Source organism: Monodelphis domestica, chromosome 3 (genome assembly GCF_027887165.1).
Source record: "Monodelphis domestica isolate mMonDom1 chromosome 3, mMonDom1.pri, whole genome shotgun sequence".
Classification (NCBI taxonomy): domain Eukaryota; kingdom Metazoa; phylum Chordata; class Mammalia; order Didelphimorphia; family Didelphidae; genus Monodelphis; species Monodelphis domestica.
Genome location: NC_077229.1, coordinates 504124085 through 504132962, shown reverse-complemented (window position 1 = coordinate 504132962; position 8878 = coordinate 504124085).

The following is an 8878-nucleotide window of genomic DNA, read 5'->3' as shown; positions in this document are numbered from 1 at the left end:
CAGCTAGAAGAATTACACTTAGAGGGAACAGTAACAAACTAGGATTAAGTGATAAGACATAAATAGGTATATAGAGATATATATTCATAAATGTGTATACATGTGTATATATATATATATATATATATATACATATACAACTAGAGCTAAAAAGAGGTTACTACTAAACGAAATGGGAAAAGAAAAAAAAGGGGTAAACTTATGTCACAAAGAAGCTCATGGCAGGAGGAAGGAGAACATCAATACACCGGAAGGGTAAAAAGGTTGGAGATAGGAAATACTCAACTCTTACGTGCATTGAAATTGACCCAAAGAGGGAAGAACAATCCAATCCATTGGGGCAGAGAATAGATTTGTACCCTATGGGGAGTAGAAGGGTAATAAACGGACTGGTGGGGAGGGAAGCAGTACAAGGGAGGAAAAGGGTGAGGGGTTGTTTTAGAAAGGCTGCAGGGAAAATAAGGGGGGAATAAGAAGGGAGGGGGTAGAAAGGGAAGTAAAATAAGGGTGGAAACTAGGGGGACTGGTTAAAAACAAACATTGGTGTAGAAGGAAGTAGTGAAAGAAGAAAAGGTTGGACCAGTTGTAGAAATTAAAATGCTGGGAAATATACACCTAGTAGTCATAACTCTGAATGTGAATGGAATGAACTCACCCATAAAACGCAAGTGAATACCAGAGTGGATTAGAGTCCAAAATCCTACCATATGCTGTCTACAAGAAACACACACAAGGAAGGTAGATACGCATAGGGTGAAAGTAAGAGGATGGAGCCAAATCTATTGGGCATCAACTGATAAAAAGAAGGCACAAATCGCCATCACAATATCTGACGAAGCCAAAGTAAAAATAAATCTATTTAAAAGATATAGGGAAGGTAATTGCATCCTGATAAAAGGCAGTATAGACAATGAGGAAATATCAGTACTCAACAGGTATGCACCAAATGGCATAGCATCCAAATTTCTAAAGGAGAAACTAGTGGAGCTCAAGGATGAAATAGATAGAAAAATTATACTAGTGGGAGACCTGAACCTTCCTCTGTCCAAAATAGATAAATCAAACCAAAAGAATAAATAAGAAAGAGGTAAGAGAAGTGAATAAAATCTTAGAAAAATTAGAGTTAGTAGATATGTGGAGAAAAATAAATAGGGACAAAAAGGGATACACCTTTTCAGCAGCTCATGGTACATTCACAAAAATTGACCATGTATTAGGACATAAAAACCTTGCAAATAAGTGCAATCGAGCAGAAATAATAAATGCAACCTTCTCAGATCACAATGTAGTGAAAATAATAATTAGTAAGCATACATGGTGAGGTAAATCAAAAATTATTTGGAAATTAAATAACACAATTCTCCAAAACCAATTAGGTAAATAACAAATCATAGAAACAATTAATAATTTCTTTGAATAAAAAGACAATGGTGAGACATCCTTACAAAACCTATGGGATGCAGTCAAAGCAGTACTCAGGGGGAAATTTATATCCTTGAGTTCTTATATTAACAAATTAAGGAGGGCAGAGGTCAATGAATTGGGCATGCAAATCAAAAAACTAGAAAGTGAACAAATTAAAAATTCTCAGATGAAGACTAAATTAGAGATCCTAAAAATGATATGAGAAATTAATAAGATTGAAAGTCAAAGAACTATTGGTTTAATAAATAGCACTAGAAGCTGGGACTTTGACCAGTACTTTGTCTATTTTATTTGTTTTTTCAATCTAATTAAAAAAAAGAAAGAAGAAAACCAAATTGACAGTATCCAAGATGAAAAGGGAGACCTCGCCTCTAATGAAGAGGAAATCAAGGTAATCATTAAAAAGTATTATGCCCAATTATATGGCAACAAGTATGACAATCTAGGTGATATGGATGAATACTTACAAAAATATAAACTGACTAGACTAACAGAGGAAGAAATAAATTACCTAAGCAACCACATATCAGAAAAAGACATTGAACAAGCCATCAAAGAACTCCCTAAGAAAAAATCTCCAGGTCCAAATGGATTCACAAATGAATTCTATCAAACATTCAAAGAACAACTAACCCAATATTATACAAACTATTTGACAGAATAAGCAAAGGAGTTCTACCAAATTTCTTTTACGACATAAATATGGTACTGATCCCAAAGCCAGGCAGGTCAAAAACAGAGAAAGAAAACTCTAGACCAATCTCTTTATTGAATATCGATGCAAAAATCTTAAATAGGATACTAGCAAAAAGACTCCAGCAAATCATCACAAGGGTTATTTTCTATGATCAGGTGGGATTTATACCACCAATGTAAGGATGGTTCAATATTAGGAAAACCATCCTCATAATTGACCATATTAACAAACAAACTGACAAAATTCCCATGATTATATCAATAAATGCAGAAAAAGACTGACACCCGTTCCTATTGGAAATACTAGGAAGTATAGGAATAGAAGGGCCTTTCCTAAAAATAATAAACAGTATATATCTAAAACCATCAGCAAACATCATCTGCAATGGGGATAAACTAGAAGCCTTCCCAATAGGATCAGAAGTGAAACAAGGATGACTATTATCACCTCTATTATTTAACATTGTACTAGAAACACTAGCAGTAGCAATTAGAGAAGAAAAAGAAATGGGTTTGTACCCCAAAGAGATAATAAGGAAAAAGACAGCTCTCTTTGTGGTGGCAAAGAATTGGAAAATGAGGGGATGCCCTTCTATTGGGGAATGGCTGAATAAATTGTGGTATATGTTGGTGATGGAGTACTATTGTGCTTAAAGGAATAATAAAGTGGAGGAATTCCATGGGAACTGGAACAACCTCTAGTAATTGATGTGGAGTGAGAGGAGCAGAACCAGGAAAACATTGTACACAGAGACTGGTACACTGTGGTAGAATCGAATATAATGGACTTCTCCATTAGTGGCAATGCAATGACCCTGAACAACTTAGAGGAATCTATGAGAAAAACCACTGTCCACATTCAAAGGAAATCCTGTGGGACTAGAAACATCGAAGAAAAATAACTGCTTGAATACATGGATCAAAGGGATATGGTTGGGGATGTACTCCTAATGAACATCCTAGTGTAAACAACAACATGGGAATAGGTTCTGATCAAGGACAGAAGTAATACCCAATGAAATTGTGTGTTGGCTGTGGAAAGGGTGGGTGGATGGGAGGGAGGGAAATAATGTGATTATTGTAACCAAGGAATAATGTTCTAAATTGACTAAATAAACTAATTCAAATGGGAAAAAAGCAAGGTCTTTAAAAAAATACTACTAACATTTATTTAGCTCTTACTATGTGCCAGGCAGTATATTAAGAACTTTACAATTATTATCTCACTTGATCCTCACAACAACTCTGGAATGTAGGCACTATGATTATCTCTAGTTTACAGATGAAGAAACTGAGGCAAAGATTCAGTGATTTGCCCAGGATTTCACAGCTTTTGTCTGATGTCAGGTTTGAACTAGAGAAGATGAGTCTTTATAATTTCAAGTCCAGCACTCTATGTACTGCACTGCCTAGGTGCCCACACACAACTCCCATGTTTAAATGATTAGTCAATACTAACAGAGTTGAGATCCATACATTTGTAAATGAGGAAAATGAGGCTTACAGGGATGTAGAGTGAATTGCCGATACTATTAAGTAGCAGAGTTGGGTCATCTGACCATATCATACTTGTACTTATTTGCATATTGTCTTTCTCATTTAAGGCAGGTGGTGCAATGGGTAAAAGCAAAGTCATTTACCTGTACATCCTTAAGCCAAAGTGCACTGGTGTAGAAGAGAGAAATTTGGGGAACATGCAAAAAGACAGGATCAGCTGAGAATGATGACCTGTCAGTCAAATGAGAAATATTCTGATTTGGAATGTTACCAGGAGAAGCAGTTGGAAGAAGGGAACAGACCAACTGAAGGGTTATGTCTTTAACCTTGAAGACAAAGGAGGTCTCTTGATTTTGAAGACTAAAGGAAGAAGGACAAAAAACCAGATCTCTCTCTCTCTCTCTCTCTCTCTCTCTCTCTCTCTCTCTCTCTCTCTCTCTCTCTCTGACTTGCTCTGTTGATGATTGTGACTGAACTTCCAGACCTATCAGCCCTTTCTCTCAATTGAACTATATTCCACCATTCTCCAACCTAAGACTCATTGTAGTATTAGGGAAATCCCCAAGCCTCTTTCCTCCATTTCTTATCCCTTCCTGTCCTCCCCAAATAAACCTCTTACTTAAGATAAAGAAGAGAAAGAGTATTTCATTTGACACATCACAAATTCACCCTGAGTTGATTTAGAAGAAGAAGAGAGAAAAAGAAGAAGGAAGGGGGAGGGGAGGCTGAAAGGAGGCTGAAAGAGGGAGGAAGGAAGGAAGAGAGGGAGGAGGGAAAGACAGAAGAAAGAAGATAACAGTCTGATCTTTAGTTATCAATTACCAATCAATATGTAGTCCCTTATTACTACTTATTACACTGGGCTGCATATAACTTGTCTTTTCTCTCTTTAGGTCACCCTATTGAATCTCTAATTTTAGGAAGCATGACAAAGTGAAAATGAAGTCCAGGCAGTGTGGGACACGTGTCTTAGAGTAAGTAGCTGGACTTCCTATCATTCCTTAAATCACATCCATGTAGGTGATTTTCACATTTGCAAAACTGTCAGTATTTTTGTGACATCTTTCTCCTTTTCTAGGCTTCCTCTGATATTTATTTTATTCTAGAAATCTTACCCTTTTTCTCAAAAGCTAACAATTGGCAAGTTTATTTAGACCCTTGTTATATATTTAAAACAATTAACATTGAAGTCATTTTAATTGGTTCCTTGTTCCACAACATTAAGAGATACCCTCATGTCATGAAAATTAGCACAAGCCACATGTCTGAGGTCTATGAGTAATTAGACCTTGAACCCCACTGCTGACCTTGTAAGTTACTACATCTTTTCACTCCTACTATGCCTACAGAGAAAAGATCACTATTCTGAAGTATGGATCAGAAAGGACTTTCTTTCTCCTCTCTCTTTTTTACCCCAGATCCAAGAAACAGTAAGGGTGCTTGTCTTTGCTCTTCATTGCTTATGCTCAGTACTAGTGGTGAATTACACCAAATCTGGACCTGGATGTTTGAGCCCTGGTGACCTCTAAGCCAGGATTCTAGTCAGGAATGCTGACTGACAGGAAAGTTAGGAGAAGGAGGGATGCTTGAGACTTAAGTCTGAGGGAGCCTGAACTGGAAACTGGGACCACTTTATATGAAGTGAGCTAAGATATGGACCATTACCCTTCCCTTTCTCAGAGGCTGAGTCAATACAAAGTTGGGGGGAAAATTATACCTTTTACTTGTTGGGGAAGTATGTTTAGGTATTTGTGACGATAGCTTCTGAAGTAAATATTTCCTTCATAAAATCTAAAACAAGCAAACAAAAAGTACTATAGTCTTTATCCCTGCTTCCAAATGGAATCAGTCTACTGGGGAAGTAAAAAAGCAGAAATATGGTAAATGAATGGACAAACAAAACAAACCTCTCATTATAAAACCCCATTGCATAACTAAAACAAGGTATTTGTGAGCCAAAATCTATTAAAAGGCACAATCATTAAATTTGTTGATTTTTAATGGATGCTACTTATGACAAATACAAATTACTGATGCTTCAGGGCCTTTTCTACAAAATTTGTAACAATAATAAAATCTATGGCTCATATGCTTTTTTAAAAAATAAAGAGTCTGTGTGAAAGAAATTCAATTTAACTGTTTCAGGAGTATCACTATAAGCAGTGTTAAAAATGAGGAATGTATTTGGAAACCAAGTACTTGGTTCAAAGCTTCACACGTAGGAGACACAGGCTATTTATGGAAATCAAAAGATGAAATATTTCTCATCTATAAGATGACTTTCCTTAAGGATTATTCTATTTTCTTTGGATGAAACAAGTATCAAAATTTCATAGCTGGAATGGAGCATTGTGAAAAGCAGTGAATCAACAATTCTCAAACAAACCTTATTGTTAGTGAAGGGATTAACTCCTAGTTGACAAAGATTTGCCTTCATTTCTTTCAAAATTTAGCTATCTTTTACAGTTAAAAAGAAATAGCAGGTAATAGAGAGCTTAACATCTCATGGATTCATCCATGTGGTTAATTCTTTCTTGGAAAAATTGTGGAGTCAAGAATCCAAATGATACTTTCTTGTTATAATGTTTTGTTTTGTCTTGTTTTTTCAGGATGAACATGTTAGAGGGCTTCTTTTTGTTCTCCCATCTTGCTGAAAGAAGAGAGGTAATGCCCCTGTACATTCTTTAGGTAGAATGTCTCCATAAAACCCAATGAGATTAGAAGAATGAATTTGACTACAATGGGGAGAGGCCAATACTTACTTAAGGGAAGTGGGATTTCTATTTGGCAGATTCAGAAATAAGTGTTGTACAAATAATACTTGCTATATTCTTTTAATATCATAAGTGTCTCAACTCTCATTAAAGAGGAAAGGATTTGGGGATTTAGAAATTAATATGTGGGAGGCAGCTGGGTAGCTCAGCGGATTGAGAAGTAAGCCCAGAGATGAAAGGTCCTGGGTTCAAACCTGACCTCAGGTACTTCTTAGTGGTGTGTCCCTGGGAAAATCACTTAGCCTCCATTGCCTCACCCTTACCACTCTTCTGCCTTGGAACCAATATATAGTATTGTTTCTAAGATGGAAGGTAAGGGTTTTTTAAAAAGGAAATTGATGTGTGTGCAAAAATGCCATAGGTATGAAATAAAAATCAGGTGGGAAAAGGACAGAAAACACCAAACAAGTGTCAGTGAAAAAGAGTTGGTGTGCAGTGTGTTCTGATTTTCCAGAAAATATAATTTAAAAACCATTAAGTAAAATTGCTTTTGTACCCCCTTTAGGGTAATTTTTACTAATTTTCCTTTGAGAAAGGAGGGTAGTGAATTGAAAGCTGATCTTGGAGTCAAGAACACCTGGGTTCAAATTCTGCTTCTGACACATAATTGTTGTATGACCATGGACAAATCTCAGCGTTTCGATATGCTCAGACTATGAAGATTACAATTTGCTGTGCTCTGCCAAGTCAGAATGAGTTTCTATACTAAGAAATACTTATATCAAAGGTCAGAACTTGGATTGTGTGTTTGTGTGTGTGATGGGTTGGAAAGAAGAGAAGAGATGGGACACATCACTTTTTTTCCTTATTTTTTAAAAATTAATTTATTTAGTCAATTTAGAATATTATTCCTTGGTTACAATAATCACATTATTTCCCTCCCTCCCTTCCACCCACCCTTGTAGCCGACCCACAATTTCACTGGGTATTACATGTGTCCTTGATCAGAACCCATTTCCGTATTGTTGGTGTTTGCATTAGGATGTTCATTTAGAGTCTACATCCCCAGTCATATCCCCTCAACCCATGTATTCAAGCAGTTGTTTTTCTACTCCCACAGTTTTTCCTCTGAATGTGAATAGTGGTTTTTCTCATAGATCCCTCCAGGTTGCTTGGATCACTGCATTGCCAGTAATGGAGAAGTGAGACGGGACACATCTCATTTTGAAGTCCTTTTAAAATATTTCTTAAATACTTTGATTGGGTATAACACCTGGAAATCTTTTGAATGCTCAGTTAAAAAATCTTATTTGGGAGAAGAGCATGTTTAGATTAATATAAAATTATTAGCTTTGGACAGGAGAGAATATATTCACAGACATTTCATGTCAGAAGCAGTTTCTATGTGAGCCAAATGTTTGTAATTTTGTATATCTTTCCCCAAATTCTCAAAGTTCTCTAGATACCAAATGTTGTGATGTATCCTATAGGGTAGCAGTGCATCATAATTGAGAGTGTAGTGAACTAGTAATCAGAATTTCTGGGTTCTAGTATCTACTCTGTCATTCATTAGTTGTATGACTCTGAGAAAATCCTATAACCCTTCTAGTCCTTAGACTGTTTAATAGGTTAAAATATAGAAGTTTAACAATGATTTTGTGACTTTATTTGATTTTAGAAATACAGATGATGCCACACAACAAATGTGTTTGTTGTGGTGTTTGTTCATGGCTGTATTACAACCAAGGTCTCTTTAGAATCCAAAAATGTGAGAGCTGGAACATTCATTAGAGTTCATCAGTGACCAATAGTATATACTAAATAAACATCTGTTAAATATATTGAATGAGTCTAGATCATCTCTCCCTACAGAGGAAAAAGTTGAGGACCAGAGGAGTTGTGACACCGAAAATAATATAGCTATTCAATGCCAGATTTGGGAATAGAATTCAGATCTGATTCTATGAAAAGACTTCTCAGTATTATGACACTAATTTATTTTTTCACTTTAAATTTAAAAATTTTAATTCTCCTTTATTTTTTACTCTAATTTCCCTCCATTCCTACTTGAAGACCCTTATCTTATAATAAAGAAGAAAAAAAAGTGACATAAAAGAACCTTGGCAAAACTAACCAGAAAATCAACTCAATCAGACAGCCTATGCAATGTTCTATGCTTATACTATTCCAGTTCCTCAAAAAAGAAGAGAAGGGCATTTTCTTAACTTTCCTCTGGGGTCAAGCTTATATTAAGTTGTTTCTGATAATAGTCACCCTGGGCTCTAATAGATGACCTTTAACTTAATTTTATCTGGATCCAGGGTATTATGTCATTTCTAAGCATTCTCCCATCTTGGTTGCAACATATACATCCTCATTTGCTGGTAACCCTTCCTCTTTTCCTTCTCTTTGGTATTTTGGCTCTTTTATGTTCTTTTAAATGTAATCTTACTTGTATAGAAGGCTCACAGGGAGCACAGGGAATGGCTTACTTGCTTCTATTTTTATCCAAAGGACTTATTATAGAGGCTGACATATGACATGAA